The sequence below is a fragment of the Pleurodeles waltl genome, chromosome 7, assembly GCF_031143425.1.
Source record: "Pleurodeles waltl isolate 20211129_DDA chromosome 7, aPleWal1.hap1.20221129, whole genome shotgun sequence".
Classification (NCBI taxonomy): Eukaryota; Metazoa; Chordata; class Amphibia; order Caudata; family Salamandridae; genus Pleurodeles; species Pleurodeles waltl.
The window spans coordinates 773,699,016-773,721,036 of NC_090446.1; the positions used below are offsets into that span (position 1 = coordinate 773,699,016).

The 22,021-nt window shown below is 44.0% G+C and overlaps 1 protein-coding gene across 3 annotated transcripts in view; it reads left to right on the plus strand.

Moving 5' to 3' along the window:
• The window catches only part of LOC138245566 (kelch-like protein 3), a 416,865-nt gene that overhangs the window by 65,258 nt on the left and 329,586 nt on the right, over positions 1-22,021 (plus strand). The gene's annotated exons all lie outside the window — the stretch shown is intronic.

Consider the following 22,021-nt stretch of genomic DNA (forward strand, 5'->3'; position numbering starts at 1 on the left):
GCTATTACATGCGTTTTGCTTGCAAAACTTTGCTGTGTTCAGTACAGTCTGGAGCCCGCATGTTGCTCACTATTTGTTGGTTTGCGTGGCACTCTTTTTTAGAGCCTCATAATTTGTTAAGGCATGCCTGGCATCACTTCCGTTTCTGTGTGTGGAGCAGGGGTCAAGCACTAATTGATGCTACTTAATTAGTGCCTGTCCACTCTTCCCGGCGTGATCGAGGGTACTATTTGTTGTTTTTAATTTCGAGCGCCATATAAACAGAAAGCTTGTGACTGGCAAAAACGTGCCCAGCAGGCACAAAATTGCTTAGTTTTATTTTTTAAAGCTAACTTTATTTTTATTTGCCAAGTCTTTTTTTCTTAGTTTCTTCATCATGATTTTTTTCTTTTTGCTTGTGGGTGCCGTTGTCAAAAGATGACAATTAACTTGTGCGAGACCTATTGCATTGCAAATGCCTGATTAGGAAGGTAGGGAGATGGTGTAGTTGGTGAACAGAGATTTCTGGTAGGTGAATTATGGTGGTGTGGGCGCGGGTAGAGCTAGAATATGCAGTTATTTGTCCCTCGGTTAGTCTGATGTAGTTTTGTTTGGGCTGGGGCAGGTATATGGCAGGTGTCTGCGTTGGCAGCCTTTGTAGTCTATCAAACAGTTGCTATGGGAGTGCAGACTACAAAACATAGCCATGACCAGTACTGTCGTGAGTCCCACAGAGACCTGCTTCTTGAAGAAGAATGTTATGCAAGCTCAAAAGATGGGTGCACTTGGAGCAACAAAAAAAGAGAGATCATTATCAGGTAATGCCCCGATTTCTTATTTTTGGTGACGTTGTTGGGAGGTCAAGGATTCAAGTTTAGTTCCTTCTGCACCAGGATTTCTATGTTGGCTCTGTTATTACAGAGAACGTTCTCCTTCATCACTTGGAAAACATGATCCAAGCAGTCAGTTGTTATCCAAGTTTTCAGGCTGAACTTATTTTACGTGTACATTTGAAAGTTCACCTGATTTTTTTGGATAAGCTGCGACGAGGCCATGCGTTGACTGTGAAGAACAAGCGGAGAGCCATTAGACGTTTAGGAAAAGACATTTGCAAAACCAACATGCCTGTCCTTAGAAAACGTGTGATGGTTTCTGGATTTTTATTGCAAGCATCTGCCACAAACACAAAAGTAAGGAAGCAAAGAAAACATACCATCACCTAATTGTGATGACCCTATGCTTGAAATTAAAATGTTAAATTACATTTGATTTAAATTTTAATGGAACCCTTCGGGTGCTTTCAGGCAGGTAAATGCACTTGGAGCAGGTGTGGAAACTGTTTTTCAGTTTAAATGTATATCATAGGAAAATAGTATTCTTATTGGTGCAAAGAGAAGAAGAAAAATGTACTATTAGCTTTGAATAACTTTAATGTAAATACAGGTTAAGCACACAAAATTAAATGAACAATAAAAACGGGTAAAGAATAGAATAAAAAGAAATTGGCAAAAAAGCACTTCTGTTATGTGGCAATGCATTCGTGATAAGGCAGTGTTGTCACTCGTAGTGCAAGTGCGCCAGTGGCTCAAGTGATTTGACCCATTGTCCCATGAAGTATGGTGTGTATTGAGTGAGTGGGCGGAAAATGCGAATTTCAGTTGGACAGAGCAGTAAATGAAGAAAGCTGACCCGAAGCCCCCTATGTTTAAATGTATTATAATTTATGAACTATTTTGAATATATGAGCCTAGTAAGACAATTAAAGCTGTACCTCAGACCTAAAAAGGTACATATGCCTGTACATAAGTACCAAAATCATTATCAAAGGTTTATCAGGCTTATCAAGAGCTGTTTCTTAGGTTGTCAGTGATTTCAGAATGGCGCGACTAGTTTTAAAAGGCCCCGCTTGGGCTCTTACCTACACATGAAAGCAATATATTACCAAACCATTGCTTGTGCCATAAATTATTAGAGACACCTCTTGACGGCCGGAAGGCATTGGACCCAATTTGAATTCTTCGACTTGAAAATATATTCAGTGAATGTGTACAATGGACAGTGTGTTACTGTACTGCGCCTTGCTGTGAGTGACACGGAGTGACTCTGCAGCTGCTGTTTTGTGCTTCGTGGTAAATATGCAGTTTCTCTTGAGCGCCAAATACTGGTAGGTTAGTCTTTTTTTATACAAGAGATGTGAGGCACATGGAAATGAAGTGGATTCAGAAAATTAAAGACAATATTCAAGTGGAGAAGGTACGATTAAACATCGCATTTCTGTAGTCACCAGTTAAACCAAGGGGCCACATTTCCTGTATTGACTGATAAAGAATTAATAATTATTCTTTGTAATTGTTTGAATCTTCTAAGCTTTCCTGAATTACTATTTTGCTAATAAATGTTTAACAAATCTGTCATTAGGACAGTCCATTAAAAAAACATTCTTTTTCTGAGCTTGTAAAAGAGGACAGTCAAAAAGGTTGGCAAAGTATCACTCATAAGCAAACTGAAATCTTGTCAGTCCTGGGAAGTGGCAGTACGTTTTGCAGAGAAACTCTTTTTAGTTCGTGTCTGAGACAGTGGCTTGCCACCTTTTGTTAAAAAAAAAAAAAGGGCCCATCCATTAACAGCAGTTGCCTTTTTCAGCATTCGCTTTTCTTCTGTTTTCATTGATCAGTGGCAGCTTGTTTTCAGTTTGCCAGCTTCCTCTCCCAAAACAATTGTATTGTACTTACCCTCATGACGAGTGAAATGAGGCTGTCATTATTCTTGATTTGTAGTCAGTAGGTTTAGACACAGTTGTCATATTTTGAATGAGGTATGCCCATAAACCGAAAATTGCCTTTGTTGAAGTCATTTGGCTAAACTAAGGGCGAGGGGAGCTGGAGCACCAACTGTATTGCCCCTCTTGGTATGTCCGTGTTGCTGCTGGAGAGTGGATCACAGCATCATTGGTTGGTAGTTGAGCTTTTGAAAACAGCATTGCTTCCACCTTACTTTTAGTTAATGAAACTATGTGTCGCTCTTTCAAAATAAACTGCTACATCTGTAATACCAAACAAGGTATTCAGTGCAAGATCACTTTTTAGGTCTCGCCCGGGACAGCACGTGCTGTTACTTGGGAGACATTTTGATAATTTACAGTGAGCTTAAAGCCTTCCCAATGGTTATAATTACTTGGCTTCATCATCACTCTTATTTGCTTGCTTCTGAATTGTTAATGTGTGCAGGCTTCACAAGCTCTTCTTCTGTTTGACCCTCCCTGGGAGCCATAACTAAAGTACTTGTGTACTTCCACTACCTGCATATTGGGCGTTACTTTTTTCTTTTTGTTGAAGCACTCCATGAGAGTGCATGTGTCTACGTTTTTCTTGTCCCCATATGTCTAATCCTTGCCTGCATCGTTCCTGTTGCTTGCCCCATCACTTTCCTCCATGCCCCCTCCTACCCTCTGTGTTGTTGCTTGCCTCCCACAATCTGAATTGATCCTCTTACCGCCCGCTATAACATAAAAGCACTATGACACGGCCAATGCCTGCTGCATCATGGGGCTTTTTTTTAAGTTTTTTTTTTTACTTTCAGCCATGCATTTGTCATTGCTTTCCTCCATGCCACCCTGCCATTGCTCGCCTCCACCCACCCATCATAACAAAATGAAAGTGTTATGACACAGACACTACTGGCTGGGTCATATCTTATTTTCTTATTCACCTCCCCCACCTCCATTTTGCACACCCTTCCTCCGTGATGCCTCCTGCCCCACCCTCTCTCCAGTGGAAAAAAACGTGTTTTTACTTCATGCTACACTGCAGCAGCGCTCCTGTGCAAGATTAAAAAACATTGACAACGGCAACAGCTCTCTCGCAGGCAAACTCTATTGGCTTCACCAGTGCTCGTTTATCTTTGAGAAGCATCTTTGACTGTTGCAGAGTGATTAACGTGTTCGGTTCTACTGATTGACACTAAGGACTCTTTGTTACAATGCCACTTACACATCTAGGTTTGGTAGGAAGAGGTTTATTGAAGAGCCACCAACCGAACAGGCCACAAGTCTCCAGGTCTCCACCAACTGCCACAGAACATTATCCCAGAGTTCCCATCACATTCCGAGGAACCTAGCAACTGGCAGAGTTCTTAGTGGAACACCAAGGACTCTGTCAGCTTATTGCAAAGTAAGACATAACACATCCCCCTTACCTATACTATTAAAACAACAGGAACTTGGAATAAACAGAAAAAAATAAGAAAAGCAAATGCTAAGGTTTCAACTAGGTATTACAGAGACATTGCAAATCTCAAAAGTTTAAGTCACATAGTCCTTCATCCATCGTGCCTTGCAATGAGCTCTAGATTTCCTCTCAAACCCAGTTGGAACCTTGGACTTGTCATAAAAATTGTTGGACCCATGCATGGACACATTAAGTCCATTAGAAGTTGGAATATCAGAGTGATGCATTGTCCCATCGGGTCCATTCGGCAATTGTTGCATTGTCCCATCGGGTCTATTAGGCCATTGAGGTGAATTCAGGTTGCCAATTGGATTCTTCTATTTGACAATCCGGGACATGCTCCACACATCATTGTTGTCCAAGACCATCTTTCTTATTTCTTTGATGCGGAAAGGGCCCATGAATCCTGATCTCCCTTTCCTCCCAAAACCAGGTTTCTTCACCAACACCATATCACCCACTACCCATTGAACTTCAGAAACACTATGTTTAGAATCATATCTAGATTTATATTTTTGCTGATAGATTCTTCTACGTTCATACCCCTTGTTCAGCTTTTCACTCAATTGCTCCGACTGCAACCACATCCCTCTCATCCATGCTGGATTCATTTTGGTACACCCAACCCTGCCGTTTAAATACTCAAAAGGGGAAATCGCAGTGACAGTATTAGGAGTATTACGATGTGCCCATCACTTATCTTTCTAAGTAGTCCAGACAATGGTGTCCTTGTTTCTACAGCTTCCTGAACACACAACCTCACCATTCTATTCATCCTTTCAGCAAGACCATTAGCTTGGGGTAAGTAAAGGGCCGTCCTCATATGTACCACAGCTAACAACTTCAAAAAGTCCAGCATCTCTTGAGATGTCAATTGCACTCCATTGTCAGTCACCAAATGACTAGTCACAAAAGGGAGTCCCACAACGCCAGAGGACAACTCAGAAGGTTGTGCACTGCAGGAAGGAGTGGCGGGGACCCAGGCTTGGCAGTGCACAAAGGAAATCCTGGAAGAGTGCCCAGGAGCCGGAGCAGCTGCAAATTTCGCGGTACACAGCAATGCAGTCTAGCGTGAGGAGGCAAGGACTTGCCTCCAAACTTGGACTGAAGAGTCACTGGACTGTGGGAGTCACTTGGACAGAGTTGCTGTGTTCCAGGGACCACGCTCGTCAGGATGAGAGGGGACTCAGAGGACCAGTGTTGCAGTCTTTTGGTGCCTGCGTTAGCAAGGGAAAGATTCCGTCGACCCACAGGAGATTTCTTCAGAGCTTCTGGTGCAGGGTGAAGGCACGCTACCCCCAGAGCATGCACCACCAGGAAACAGTCGACAAAGCCGGCAGGATTAGGCGCTACAATGTTTCTGGTAGTTGTCTTTCTACTTTCTTGCGGTTTTGCAGGCGTCCTGAGCAGTCAGCAGTCGATCCTTTGGTAGAAGGTGAAGAGGGAGATGCAGAGGAACTCTGTTGAGCTCTTGCATTCGTTATCTAAAGAATTCCCCAAAGCAGAGACCCTAAATAGCCAGAAAAGGAAGTTTGCCTATCAGGTTAGGAGGATTGGCTACCAAGAGAGGTAAGAGCCTATCAGAAGGAGCCTCTGACATCACCTGCTGGCACTGGCCACTCAGACCAGTCCAGTGTGCCCCCAACACCTCTGTTTCCAAGATGGCAGAGGTCTGGGACACACTGGAGGAGCTCTGGGCACCTCCCCTGGGAGGTACTGGTCAGGGGAGTGGTCACTCCCCTTTCCTTTGTCCAGTTTCGCGCCAGAGCAGCGTTGGGGGATCCCTGAACCGGTGTAGACTGGCTTATGCAGAGATGGGCACCATCTGTACCCATCAAATCATTTCCAGAGGCTGGGGGAGGCTATGCCTCCCCAGCCCTTCACACCTATTTCCAAAGGGAGAGGGTGCAACACCCTCTCTCAGAGGAAATCCTTTGTTCTGCCTTCCTGGGCCAAGGCTGCCTGGACCCCAGGAGGGCAGAAACCTGTCTGAGGGGTTGGCAGCAGCAGCAGCTGCAGTGGAGACCCCGGAAAGGCAGTTTGGCAGTACCCGGGTACTGTGCTAGAGACCTGGAGGATCATGGAATTGTCACCCCAATACCAGAATGGTATTGGGGTGACAATTCCATGATCTTAGACATGTTACATGGCCATGTTCGGAGTTACCATTGTGACGCTACACATAGGTAGTGACTTATGCGTAGATCACGCGTGTAATGGTGTCCCTGCACTCACAAAGTCCGGGGAATTTGCCCTGAACGATGTGGGTGCACCTTGGCTAGTGCCAGGGTGCCCACACACTAAGTAACTTTGCACCCAACCTTCACCAGGTGAAGGTTAGACATATAGGTGACTTATAAGTTACTTAAGTGCAGTGGTAAATGGCTGTGAAATAACGTGGACGTTATTTCACTCAAGCTGCACTGGCAGGCCTGTGTAAGAATTGTCAGAGCTCCCTATGGGTGGCAAAAGAAATGCTGCAGCCCATAGGGATCTTCTGGAACCCCAATACCCTGGGTACCTCAGTATCATATACAAGGGAATTATATGGGTGTACCAGTATGCCAATGTGAATTGGTAAATTTAGTCACTAGCCTGTTAATGACAAATTTGGAAAGCAGAGAGAGCATAACCACTGAGTTTCTGGTTATCAGAGCCTCAGTGAGAAAGTTAGGCATCACACAGGGAACACATACAGGGCACATACTTATGAGCACTGGGGCCCTGTGACACATAGACTAAAACAACATATATACAGTGAAATATGGGGGTAACATGCCAGGCAAGATGGTACTTTCCTACACCTGATGAGTATTTATTGTCTAAGTTGAAATATCTGGAGAGTCCATTTGCATTGGAGTGGGTACTCCCAGGTCTATGTTCCACTGTATAGTCCATTCCCTGTAGAGATATGGACCACCTCAACAATTTAGGATTTTCACCTTTCATTTGTTTTAGCCAAAGTAGAGGTTTGTGGTCTGTCTGAACAATAAAGAGAGTGCCAAACAGGTATGGCCTCAACATTTTCAGTGCCCAGACCACAGTAAAGGCCTCCCTCTCTATGGCAGACCAATGCTTTTCTCTAGGGGTCAACCTTCTGCTGATAAAAGCAACTGGTTGATCCTGGCCCTCAGAATTCAGTTGTGATAAGACTGCCCCTACCCCTAATTCAGATGCATCACTTTGAACAATGAATTTCTTAGAGTAACATGGGCTTTTTAGGACAGGTGCAGAGCACATGGCCTGTTTGAGCTCCTCAAAAGCTTTCTGACAGCTAGCTGTCCATAATACCTTTTTAGGCATTTTCTTACTAGTGAGATCATTAAGAGGGGCTGCTATGGAGCCATAGTTTTGAATGAATCTCCTGTAATACCCTGTGAGGCCTAAGAAGGCTCTCACCTGGGTCTGTGTTGTAGGGGGAACCCAATCCATGATTGTCTGGATTTTCCCCTGAAGTGGTGCAATCTGTTCTCCACCTACCAGGTGTCCCCGATAAACCACGTTTCCCTGCCCTATCTGGCACTTTGAGGCCTTGATAGTGAGGCCTGCTTTTGCAGGGCCTCCAAAACTTTCCAAAGGTGGATCAAGTGCTCATCCCAGGTGGAGCTAAAGACAGCAATATCATCTAGATATGCTGCACTAAAAGCCTCCAACCCTTGCAGGACTGTGTTCACCAACCTCTGAAAAGTGGCAGGTGCATTTTTCAAACCAAAGGGCATCACTGTAAATTGGTAGTGCCCTCCTATAGTTGAAAATGAAATCTTAGGTTTAGCATCCTCAGCCAATTTGATCTGCCAATACCCTGCAGTCAAATCAAAGGTGCTAAGATACTTCGCAGATGCCAGTGTATCAATGAGCTTATCTGCCCTGGGTATAGGGTGAGCATCCGTTTTTGTTACCTGATTGAGACCTCTGTAGTCTACACAAAACCTCATCTCCCTTTTTTCATCTTTTGAGTGAGGCTTTGGTACAAGCACCACAGGACTCGCCCATGGACTTTCAGAAGGTTCGATCACTCCCAGATCAAGCATTTTCTGCACCTCTTGGTTTATGCAGTCCCTGGCATGGTCAGGCTGCCTGTAAATCTTACTCTTGACCGGCAGGCTGTCACCAGTATCAATTGTGTGTTCACACCAGGATGTTGTACCTGGCACAATTGAAAAGAGGTCAGAAAATTGTCCATGGAGACTTATGCAGTTGTCTCTCTGTTCTGCAGTCAGACAATCTGCCAAAACTACTCCCTCCACTAAAGCATCAGTTTCAGTGGTGGAAAAGAGATCAGGGAGAGGGTCACTCTCTTCTTCCTGTCCCTCATCTGTTGCCATGAGCAGGGTGAGATCAGCCCTGTCATAGTAGGGTTTTAGGCGGTTGACATGAATCACCCTAAGGGGACTCCTGGCAGTGCCCAGGTCTACCAGATAAGTAACCTCACCCTTCTTTTCAACAATTAGATGGGGTCCACTCCATTTGTCCTGGAGTGCTCTTGGGGCCACGGGCTCCAATACCCACACCTTCTGTCCTGGTTGGTACTGGATCAGAACAGCCTTCTGGTCATGCCATCGCTTCTGGAGCTCCTGACTGGCCTGAAGGTTTTTACTGGCCTTTTTCATGTACTCAGCCATTCTGGATCTTAGGCCAAGTACATAGTCCACTATGTCCTGTTTGGGAGCTTTAAATGGTTGTTCCCAACCCTCCTTCACAAGAGTGAGTGGACCTCTTACAGGGTGTCCAAAGAGGAGTTCAAAGGGGCTGAAGCCCACTCCTTTCTGGGGTACCTCCCTGTCTCCTCCTGAGTTTTTCTGGGAGTCCCATTATCATACCTTTGAGAGTTTTATTAAACCTCTCTACCAGTCCATTAGTCTGTGGATGATAAGGAGTGGTGAACTTGTAGGTAACACCACACTCCTTCCACATTGCTTTCAAGTATGCAGACATTAAGTTGCTACCCCTGTCTGATACAACCTCTTTAGGAAAACCCACCCTGGAAAAGATTCCCAGGAGGGACTTTGCCACTGCAGGAGCTGTAGTGGTCCTTAGAGGAATTGCTTCAGGATATCTTGTGGCATGGGCAACAAACAACAAGATAAACCTATTGCCTGAAGCAGTAGGAGGGTCAATGGGGCCAACTATGCCAACCCCTACCCTTTCAAAGGGGACCCCAACCACAGGTAGTGGAATAAGGGGAGCCTTTGGAGTGTCACCAGTCTTGCCACTGGCTTGGCAGGTCACACAAGACTTGCAAAAATCTTCGTCCGACATCCTAGGCCAGTGAAACAGGGGGACAAGTCTCTCCCATGTTTTGATCTGGCCCAAATGCCCAGCCAAAGGAATGTCATGTGCAAGAGTTAGGATGAACTCTATGTACTGCAGGGGAATGACCAATCTCCTGGCTGCTCCAGGTTTTGGGTCCCTTGCCTCAGTGTACAAGAGGTTGTCCTCCCAGTAAACTCTATGTGAGTCACTGACATCCCCATTTTGCTGCTTTACAGCTTGCTGTCTGAGACCCTCTAATGTGGGACAGGTTTGCTGTGCCACACTCAGCTCTTCCCTGGCAGGCCCCGTCCACCCAAAAGATCAGCAGTGTCTGCTGCGAGCTCATCTGGTGAAGGTTCTGCACAGGGAGGAAATTCTTCTTCCTCAGAAGGAGAACCATCTGTAGAGGGAGGGATAGTGGGTAGGGATTTACCCTTGCTACTCCTAGCTTTAGGGAGCACTTGATCCATTGTTCTAGGATCCAAGTTACCCTGTCCTTTTTGCTTTTTGGCCTGAGCCCTTGTCAAAGCAAATATATGCCCAGCATTGCTGCATGAGCCTCCAACTCCACTTCTGCCCAAGCTGATGTCTCCAAATCATTTCCTAGTAGACAGTCTACAGGTAAATCTGAGGCAACCACAACTTTCTTTGGACCAGTAACCCCCCCCCTCCAAGTTGTGATTCACAACAGCCATGGGGTGGCTAAGAGTGTTGTTATGAGCGTCTGTCACTTGGTACTGCTGACCAAGTAGGTGTTGTTCAGGGTGGACCAGTTTCTCTATCACCATAGTAACACTGGCACCAGTGTTCCTGTAGGCCTGAACCTCAATACCATTTATTAGGGGAAGTTGCTTGTACTTATCCTTATTAAGGGGACAAGCAACCAAGGTGGCCAAATCAATGGCACCTTCAGAGACTAAAACAGCCTCTGTGGTCTCCCTAACAAGACCAACCCCAACTACATTGCCAATAGTGAGCCCAGCTACACCCTTGGATTGGCTATTTGTAGGTTTGCTCCCACCACCACTGATATTACTAGGGGCACTAGAATTTGTAGTAGGGGTTGTGGTAGTGGGAGGTAACTCCTCTTTTAGGAATTCAATTACAGTCTTGGTATCCAATGAGCCCACACACTTTGTCACTACCCATTTCGAGGTATAATCAACTAGAAGCATAACATAACATTCATTGGCAGGTAACAAATTGAACGGGCCCATAAAATCTAGTCCCAACTTCATCCAAGGTTATTCTGGCACCTCAACAGGAGAAAGTGGAGCCTTGACCACAGATTTGCACTTATCGCTGCACGCACAGGAGACACAGTCCTTCACCACACCCTCCACATCATGATCCAGGCCTGGCCACCAGTTCAACTCTTGCAACCTTGACTTGGTTAAATTCCTGCCCATGTGACCTTCATGAGCCAAATTGATCATCTTTTCTCTCACACCTACTGGAGGGATAATCTTGGATTCGCTGAATAACTCATCCTTGCTACAACAAAGTTCGTCACGCACATTCCAAAATCCCTTCAAAGAATCAGGGACATCTTTAAAATCTGGCTATCCCTTTACAATAAACTCCACAAGAATCCTTCTGCCGGCATCCTGCTCTTTCGCACACCTCCTCAGAAATGTCCAACTCCCTCACCCAACTGATCATACAAACAACATCTTCCCCTTCATCTTCACAATCAATGGAAGCACGTGATAAAAAATCTACCACACTATTTCTCATGCCAGGTATATATTCCACCTGAAAATTATACTCCCATCAAACCTTCTACCCACCTTTTTATTCTCGGGCGTTAAATCTTCACTTTTCCTTGAAGAAAAAATCTGAATGAGGGGCCTATGATCTGTTCTCACAACAAAAGGCAAGCCCCACAAGTAGAACTTGAAGTGCCTGATTGCCCATGAGCACGCAAGAGCTTCTCTTTCAGTAACAGAATAATTCTGTTCTGCATCTTTAAAAGAGCGAGAAGCAAAAGCAGTTACCTTCTCCTCATCCTTCACCTTCTGGGTCAAAACGGCTCCTAACCCACTAATACTCACATCCATGTACAATATGGTCTTAGCAAACACATCAAAATGTCCCAGAGTGGGCATTTTGCCAATACTGTCTTTAATAAAGACAAATGCAGATTTACATTCACTCGTCCAATTGAATTCAGTTCTTTTCTTTAAAAGAGATCTGAGGGGTTGAACCATGCTAGAGAAGTTAGCAATTAATTTAGAGTAATACTCAGCCAGGCCTAAAAAGGATCTGACACCGTCCTTGTCCCTTGATTCAGGTGTACAGATAATAGAATCAACTAGTTCTAATTTGGGCTTGATGCCTTCACCTGAAATGGTATGGCCTAGATAGGTCACAGCGGTAACTCGCAATTTGCACTTTTCTTTCTTCACAGTCAACCCTGACGAAGCCAGTTTGTTCAACACTTCCCTTAAAATCCTGTCATGGTCACCCAACGTCTTCCCATGCACCAATATGTCATCCTGGAAAAATAAAATACCAGAAATCCCCCCTAATACTCCCTTCTTATGCGTTGGAAACTAGCAGCTGCTGAGGCTAGTCCAAATGGCATTTTAGAAAACTGGTACGCTCCCAACGGCGTCACAAACGAGGTTAGATGTCTGGAACAACCTGGTGGTAAGCTGATGACAGATCTAAAACACTAAAAAAAAATTGAACCACCTAACCCAGATAGCTCTTCCAAAATATTTGGCAAGGTTTGGCGATCCACCCATATGTGTCTGTTGAGGTCTCTAAGGTCCACACACATACAAATTTGTTTCCCACCCTCCTTGGGTGCTAAAACTATTGGGGCCAACCATTCCAAAGATTAAGGGGGTCATTCTGACCGCGGCGGACGGCGGTCGCCGCCCGCCAAGCGGTTCCCGCCGAAAGACCGCTCCGCGGTCAAAAGACCGCGGCGGTCATTCTGGCTTTCCCACTGGGCCGGCGGGCGACCGCCGAAAGTCCGCCCGCCAGCCCAGCGGGAAACACCCTTCCCACGAGGACGCCGGCTCAGAATGGAGCCGGCGGAGTGGGAAGGTGCGACGGGTGCAGTTGCACCCGTCGCGAATTTCAGTGCCTGCAAAGCAGACACTGAAATTCTTTGTGGGGCCCTCTTACGGGGGCCCCTGCAGTGCCCATGCCATCGGCATGGGCACTGCAGGGGCCCCCAGGGGCCCCGCGGCACCCCCTACCGCCATCCTGTTCCTGGCGGGAGAACCGCCAGGAACCGGATGGCGGTAGGGGGTGTCAGAATCCCCATGGCGGCGGAGCGCGCTCCGCCGCCATGGAGGATTCTCAAGGGCAGCGGGAAGTCGGCGGTACATCGCTGAACCGCCGCGGTCAGAATGGCCAGCGGTGCACCGCCAGCCTGTTGGCGGTGCTACCGCCGACCTCCGCCATGGCGGTAATTACCGCCAGGGTCAGAATGACCCCCTAAGTTTCTTCAATTACTTTCAAATCCAGCAGTCTATTGAGCTCTTTTCTAAGGGGTTCCAACATCAGTTTAGGAACTTTCCTTACTATGTATACAGAAGGAACAGCATCACCCTTGAGAATAATCTTGTGCTCAAAGTTATTCAAACACCCCAGTTTATCAGTAAAAACGGTGGGAAATTCCTCAAAAATATGCAGATTAGCATCACGATCACTCACTACCATGACCTGACAGGTGGAGTGGGGGTCCAACTTGATGCCCATGTCCCGCTGTTGGCGACAACCCAAAAGATTACCTCCTCGCTTCGCTACATAAGCCTTGCCTACAGTTGTCCTGTGTTGAAACTGGATCTTCATAACTTTATATCCCACTATATCAATTTTGGTCCCACCATAACTCACTGGGTTAATGTCAGGCTCCACTAAAGGACCATACTCCTTGGCAAATACCATTTCCCAATTTTTATCACCCATCATGGTGTAGGGAGATCCTGAGTCCGCTAACACCTTGACAACCTTGTTGTCTAATTTAACAGCACACTCAGGCATAACGATCGGTCCCTCATCCACCGCCTCAACATTGCCCACAATCCGGTTATCATCTGACCTCACACAGAACACCATTTTGTTTACACTCTCCGTAACAGAATCAACATTCCATTCCTTGTCACCCTTGCAAACTCTGGCATAATTACTTCTTTTTCCACACTTCCTACATATAGAATTTTTGGCATAGCAGTTTGGACTATTAGCAGTATGTCCTGGGTTACCACAATGGTAACACCGTGACCCAGTATCTTTATTTTCCTTTCCTCTATCATTTGCAGAAGCAGATGATTTGCTATCAAAAGCTCACTTTTAACACATCATCCCGTTCATAGGTCACCTTTATAGTCTCAGTTTCAGATATACCACTTGTTTCAGGAACATTCATCTCTTTAATCCAGTTACTAGTACTCTTCATTCCTTCCACAACAGCAATTGCCTCTTTCAAATCAGGATTTTTTGTCAATAATTTTTCTTGGGCATGCCTGTTGTTGGTACAGCGTACGAGTTGACCTCTGATGAGAGAATCTGTGATGTCCCCAAAATCACAAGTTCGTGCTAACGTTCTCAAAGAAGCAACAACATTTCCTACACTTTCTGACTTCCCTTGAATTCTTGCAAAAAACGTATGCCGTTCTAGAACTTCATTAAGTTTGGACTCAGTGTTCAGCAAACATTCTGACTGACATATCGTAGACATCCCTTGATTCCCCTTCCGCTCCTCGTATAGACAAGGTTTCCAAACTGTCATAGATATTTCTGCCTTCCACTCCCAAATTATGTAAAAGTACACCTTGTTTTCTTGCAGGGGAAACATTTTCACCCCCAATAGCTATCAAATATGAATCAAGTAGATTTTTCCTTCGTTTACATGGCAAGATTGGTTCACCTTTATCCAATAAAAATGCAGGGGGTTGTGACATTATGGTAGTTGCCATAGTGACAATAAATAATGAAAAGAAAATCCGTGAAAGAAATATAGTAATCAAATTCTTGAAATGGTAAAACCACTGTACTTCCAAGATGGCCACCAGGCAATGTAGTTCAGTTGCTGAAGGACACGTTGCACTCACATGGTAAAAATTACTCTCAAGATGGCCGCCAGACGATACAGTTTAGTTAAAACCACTGTACATCCAAGATGGCCGCCAGGCAATGTAGTTTAGTTGCTGAAGGACACACGTTGCACTCACTTGGTAAAAATTACTCTCAAGATGGCCACCAGACGATACAGTCTAGTTACTAGACTAAAATGGCTGCCTGGCGATGCGGTCTAGTGGTCAATAGATAGGGAAATAGAATAGACGCGCTACGCTCACGCGCGTCTGTTGACGAGTAGATACGATAAAAGTTCAAGCAACTTGCGCGTGCACAAGCTTGTAAGATACCCAAATAACCTTAATCCAAATTCGCTTGGGTGCTGTATAAACGCCCAAGCGTTACTAGAACCGCTTCACTGGCAAGATGCACTGGCTGGCAATACCGCTTTACACAACAGCACGGATAAATCAACCCGTCCGAACCAGTGGAACTCACGGCAGCCCCACCGTAGGGTCTCAAGGAGAGGAAGACTTGACCTGCAGGAATCACCGCTCAACAGCCGGCTCAAGGAAACGCTTTAAGAAGTCTCAGGAAGAACGGTAAGAGCGTTGAATCTTTCATGGTTCCAAGGAGAGGTTGGTGGTACCGCCTGTCTCCTCCCAGGCAACTCGTCGCCAGTGTTACGATGCCACTTACACATCTAGGTTTGGTAGGAAGAGGTTTATTGAAGAGCCACCAACCGAACAGGCCACAAGTCTCCAGGTCTCCACCAACTGCCACAGAACATTATCCCCGAGTTCCCATCACATTCCAAAGAACCTAGCAACTGGCATAGTTCTTAGTGGAACACCAAGGACTCTGTCAGCTTATTGCAAAGTAAGACATAACACTCTTGCGTTGCAGCATCCCCTCCCCTTGTTTACGAAGGTGAATCTTCACTTGTTACAGTTGAGGAGGGTCTTGAATGTTCACTTCAGATTTCCTTTCCGTCTGTAAATATGAAGTATCCAAAGTTACACATTTGGCTCTTATTCAGTACTTTTTTGTGGATCAATTTCCAGTCATTGGGGTGTTTTGATTATGTTAGGAAAGGCACTTCTGCCCATGGTCCTACTGAATCATAGGATTATTAAGAACCGTGCGGAGGTAAGAGTGGGTGTTTGTAGTCAACGTACCCACTGCTGATTTGAAAAGGGAAGGAAAGTGCATCAATCCATCATGGGGCACCCCTAGATACAGGCTTAAAAAAAATAAAACTAAAAGTGCAGAAATTCATACAAAAGTTCTGTGCTCAGGTCGGACAATTGGAGTAGGATTTGTAATACATGTTTGGGCCTAAATTGCAAGAATAACTGCATGAAGAATATAGGGCCATATGTACCAACGAATTTTCCCTTTGCTACATCTGGCCCATACTGTTTAATTTGTTGCATTTACACTCGTTATTAGAAAAAAATGTTACAATTTCCAGGACCTTTTTTTGTGATACCTTTTATGTTGACTTTCAAAGAATCAATCACTTATTAACTATGAACCGGCACCTGTTGTAGTCCATGGGGAGGTATATCAATGATTGAAACATGAATAAAAACAATATGGTGTTAACAATCTATTTTACTCTGGCTAGTATTGTTAGGTTATGGAGCCTCTTCTTGGACATAATTAATGATCTTGAAAATAAAGCAAACAAGTCACACTATGAGATTGCTGTTGCACTAAAACGTATGTTTGTCAATACAACCCTGAAATAACACTGGCGATATACTAAATGTCAGAAACTTGCCCCAAAATCGGCATGCACGTTATTCGAAATAAACCTGTATCTCCTGTTCTAGTTGTCATGACATCTATAACACTGTATGTTAGTGTTCTATATCAGGTGCATCTGGTTGTTTATATCCAGTTACCAGCTGTAAACGCCCTTGCCACAGGACGCACAATATTCATTGACCAGCCCACACAACAGCACGTGCTGTTACAACAGTTAGTGGCTGACAGGAGAGGGGCAAGAAGGCCTTTATCACTCATCTCCTTAATATGGCCCTAGTCTGGTTAATAAATATGTCCACTGCCTCCGTCTGCTTAATGCCCCTGCCACCGAGCGTAGATAGCACCGAGTTAGTGACACCATTCTAAGAGTCCTGGTTGGCTGAGCCCACAGCAGCATTCTCTGTGCCAATTTATTTTTTTCTGTTTCTGGTTTATATTTGTTTGTCTTTCCCACTATGATTGTGGAGTTTAGAAAATTAAGTCTACATGGAAATATTTATTTAGGAAGAAACCAGAATGTGTATACCCATAATTACCCATTTGTTTTAACGATTGAAGGTCTTCTGAATAGCACCTTCTTTCGTTTAACTCGGTAGCACATTTAGGTAGGTTCTTTTACGTTGGCCTGAGTTCACTGTGTGCAACCAATTATCAGTACTGTTTAAGAGTGCAACTACACTGTATCAATGATTAATACGGGTTTAGCAAAATGGCAGAAACCAGTTTTGTTTTACATTTCAACAAGATTGTAGATAACGTGTTTAAAACTTGTCACATAGACCACAAAAACACCTTTTGCTTAACTGATAATGTTTCAGAGAACCATGTTTCATTTTTCAGAATATTTGATGATTTGCTGGTTTGTCTGCACAAGATAAAGCTACTCTCTAGATCGCGATAGATGTTTGAAGGTGGCATTGCTTAGGTTTAGCCAAGGCCTACGCAGCAATCAATCACTCGTGAAGAGTTTGAGTTCATTTAATTCTTTTAATCTACCCAATATTTTATGGCCCTGCGCATGGTCTGTGTGGAGCTCTGTATTTCAATTAATCATTTATTTAGTAAAGTGAAAGATATTCGTACCACAGTATCCGGAGCAAAAGGCTTTGATTGATTCTTACAAAGTCATAGTCGTTGAATAGTCCTTGCCAGGGGAACCCTGGTTTGCATTCAGAGGGGTGGATTTGACATGTGACATACATTCTTAGAAACACATGACACCCTTACTCGTGGTACTCATTGCCCCCATGGGTAGCCGAAAACTGTTTCCTAGTTGTGGTAGTTATATTATCTGTTAAGGACTGTGATCTGTTGTCTTTCCTGAAGAAGCCATCGCTGGAACAGTGACCTTTCATGCCCATTTGGGATTTTAAAAATGGCGACTGTTAATCAGCTGCAGAAAACTATTAAAGAGCAAGCAATACTAGGCCTTTCCAGGCAGGTTTGCAGTCAAGACATGAAACAGCAGAAACTGCTCTTTTTAGAACCAAATTCAGTCTGGATGAATATTTGGCTGTACTGCTTTGCTTTCGGAGAGTAGAGTTGATTCACTTCTTTGTGATGAGAAGGGAACAGAAGTTGGGTTTGGGAGCCTCCTACTGCCTTTAGTGCTGGTATAAAGTGGAATGCCACAAAATCCTAATTCTGTAAACCTCTAATTTAACATATTTGTGAGATGCTGTATCCATATATTCAGAAGCCGTAGTCTGTCATCTGCATACATGTGCAATTAAAATCTGAACTATCCGCAGGCACATTGGCCTCCAAAGAGGTTTTCAAGGATATCTGGCATGTTACACTCGGTTGCAGTATATGTGAAAGTTAGTGACCTTCAATTAAATGAGACCAAGGCAGACATCCTTCTTTCAGGATTACAAAGTCACCCGAAGATCTGTACAGTCCCCCACATCACCCTTTATCGGTTGAGCATAGCAGCGCCCAAGCGCTGCTTTTCCGACCTATTGTAATGTATTTGTGGGCTTTAGCCACGGCCAACTCACGCCTATCACTTTCATTCATTCCTGTCATTGGTAAATGCTTTACGTTTGTCCCTCCTTGAGGATGTTTTGTTACGCCTTGCAGACTGACCCTGTTACACCTTGCAGTCTGACCCTGTTAAATGGATAATTGCACCATTGCCGATATACTTTAGGGTGGGCAATTGTTTTATTTATTCTGTCTCTCCCCTTCTCGCTCCTGGTGCTTTTAAAGTTTTATACAGCGCAAACTCGATTGGCGGTATTGGAGCTCTTTGCATGAGCACCAGTTACATCACCTTGTTTCCTTTATCTTTCCTTCGCGAGCCACAAGAGGAACAAATTTCCCTGACCACAATGTTGTTTTTTTTTTTTTTTTTGTGTTTGCTTTTGAGCTATGATACACATGCATTGGAACAACCACAGTGTTTTATTTTTTATTTTCGTTTTTGTCTTTTTGCTGCTAATTTCTTTTAAAAATGTTATTAGTCACCTTTGCCCAACGCTGCGCTTTATCTTTCAAGTATGGTGACTGGGCCTTTCCTTTGTCCTGCACGGCTCTCCCAGCTCCATTTCACTCAAGCTATGCCTGTTATACGAGTGCTGTGCTTTATCTACTTGTTTTTGGTCTAATTAGAGGTGGTTTTCCAGCAAAATGGTGGCCGGTAACTCCGAGGCTCTTGCGGCTCCCGCTTCATGCCGTCCATACTTGTTGCTTGTAGGAGTTCCCCATCGTTTGTTACTGTGTGACTTGTTAAAAAAACTTTACTTTTTTCATATTTGTGCTGCCATTGCTCTCAGATATGCACCAGACATCAGAGGTCGGCTGCCTTGCATTTTACTGTTCTCAGAGACCGTGTTTTTACTTAATTTTCAGTTTTCGTTTACCTTTGAGCCCTCAGAAAGTGAAAGCAGGACTACTGTCAATTGTGTAGGTTCATTTGCAAAACGTTTTTATTAGCTAGAGTTTTGCTTATGGAGCCACTGTACAGAAAAAAAAGCCTCAAAAAGTTTCAGAACACAGACAATAAAAATGTATAAGTCAAATGTACATGTAACAACGTTCAGTGAAGATTCTCTGCGTGTTTGTTGGTCATTGTACAAATCCAACTAGATTTTACTGCTCACGATCTGGGTCAGGATTTCGGCGAGTCCAACCTTAGCATTAATTGCATCAAGAGAGTCCTTTATTTAGTGTTTGGAAGAAATTGTTGTGTATGGTTTCAAGTACATTTTATTTGTAATGGATCTTCAGATTGATTTCTTTAGCATTTAGCTTTCCCCCTTATGTACCATTATTAGCTTTATGTTACAGTTGTTATTAGTCTGTGCTGTGGGTATGTTTTGATAATAAAAACTACACCATCTTAAATTTTTGTGATGCCTTTACTCTCATAGTTGGGTGGTAAAAGTGGTATTCTATTGGAATTTACATGGCATTCTTAAATTAGGATGCCAAATGGCAACATTTTCATTTTTTGTTGCAGATAAAGGAAGAAGGTAAATGGAAGTGCTTTAGTTATGTGCAGGGCCACTGGAATTATGTGACAGGAAAATACTTAATTACTAGGCAGGGTTGACCAATTTATGTCACAAGAAAAGTCCAGTTATCAATTTTCAACGCCAATAGCTGTAACTCAAGAATCGTGAGACCTATTGCATTGCAAATGCTTGTTCGATGTGCCTTTGTATTTTTCCTAAAAAGCAAATCAAAACTAGAAATGGAAGTATCATTGAATTCACATTTCAATATAAATACCAGAATTTGAGCTGCTGTACAAGTGGATTTCAGCCAGTTATGGCTACTATGGTTTGTACACCTTTGGTCCCATTGGAAATTCAGAGGGTGTGGTGGTTGGGATATACTTAATTACACTATGCACCCCAACTCTTCATGGGAGTTCCAGCTGGCCAATCCGCGACCTTGCGTTGGTGATGTCGATCTCATATGTGGCCTTCAAAGAAATGTAAGTTTAATACATTTTGGTCTGCAGTCCTTCATTGTTCAGTAAAAGCAAGGCAAACCCTACCAAAACTGAGGTGGCATGATGGTCAAAAGAATGATGGGTTGGAATGCTATGCCAAGCGATTGCCAGTGGTTAGACATATTGCAAGCATACTTCATCACTTTTTGTGTGTTTGATGTACCCCCCTAAGTGGCCATGGGCATGCCCAGCGTGGGTCTCTTGCTCACCCGTGCCACTGGAGCCATGCTACACCCGACTGAAGAGCCCCAATCTGGGTGACACTGGGTTTGGGTTGCTTGTGTTCCAGTTCAGGGAGTACCTGGCCTGGTAGTTTCAGGTGGACTGTTCCTATTGGAGCAGAATCAAGACTGATTTGCATATGACTGGGTTCAACCTGAGGTGCCGTGGTGGGCAAAAGACTGATGTGTTGGAATGCTGCCATGAGTGATTGCCAGTGGTTGGACTTATTGCAAGCATCTGCCCTTAACCTTTGCTGTGTTTCATAAAACCGATCGATCCAAATGACCTAGCACCCAGATTTTCTTTTATATGTTTTATTTTTTTTTCCCCTTAGGTGACTTTTCACAGTAATTTCTAGGGCCAACCTGCCTATAAAAGATGTGTCTTCTGTGCCATTGCTGCTTGGAACTTTTTTTAGGTTTCTTTTCTATGGTAAAGAATTAACTGCTTAATTGAATTTAGCACAATAAGTATACCACACAGTGCACCCTGAGCATTGTTCTGTTACCCCATTAATATCTCCATGGTGATCCCTGCAGCCCTGTACCCTCAGTCAACGACTTGACTTTTTCCTAGTTGAACCTTCCACCAAGTAGAAAACAGACTGAAGTTGTAATACCTTCCTCATCTCTTAGACCTTCACTTCAAGTCCTGCTGCTCTTTAAGGTCTATCAGTTTGCTCCCCTGCCAGGAATTTTTGAGCTGCATCCACTTATGCTGCGCTCTTTCTGTTGTGCAGAACACAGAAGCAATAGATCACCCAAAGGAGTAGAGATGTCAATCCAGAGCAACTCCTTTCTTAGGTCCATATCAAGTACAGATTACTGCCTCCCTGTGGTAGAAAGCCAAGGTCACCACATGTTTTCAAATATTTTACTTCCCGGTAGGACCAACTGACTATATTTTCTTGGAGTTTCTTCCTTAGCATTTGTATTTTACAGGGGTGGTGATGTTTTGTTTTCAAGAAATAGTACAGCCTGACATTTGCTGGGAGGTACTCAGAGCAACACAGAGGGGAGAAACACCTTGATCATTGCTGCTGAGAATATATCTTGAACTTATCGGAAATTGATGTGCATTCTCCATTTTTCCAGGACATTTTTAGCTTCTCGGAAGCAAGCCTCCAAGAATAGTATCATGTTTGGTATGCCTAACCAACTAACACGGACAGTTTCAAGAATATCCACCATTTGTTTGCAAAATTTACTATGTCCTGTATACAACACAATATACATTGCACCCCGTCCCTCATTGCAAGTGCAACGTACCACAATTTACACTATACAGATCACACTTTTGCGGGACTAAGAATTTAATTTAGAGATTATTAATCATATTGTGCCGGGAGCCTAATATGCTGCTCCAATGCAGAAGTAATTAAGACTGTGTCTCCGGGTCATGAAGTGGGAATTGAGCTTCCAATATTTAAAGTGTAGTCAATTTTTTGTGGTGAAGTAGTTCTATCATTTGGTGAGTCATAAAATTCCAAGCTGTCATGCTTACATGGGGAGTGCTTGTCAAGCAGAAACAGAATAAATGTAATTAAAGATTAGAGGCTAAGATCATTGGT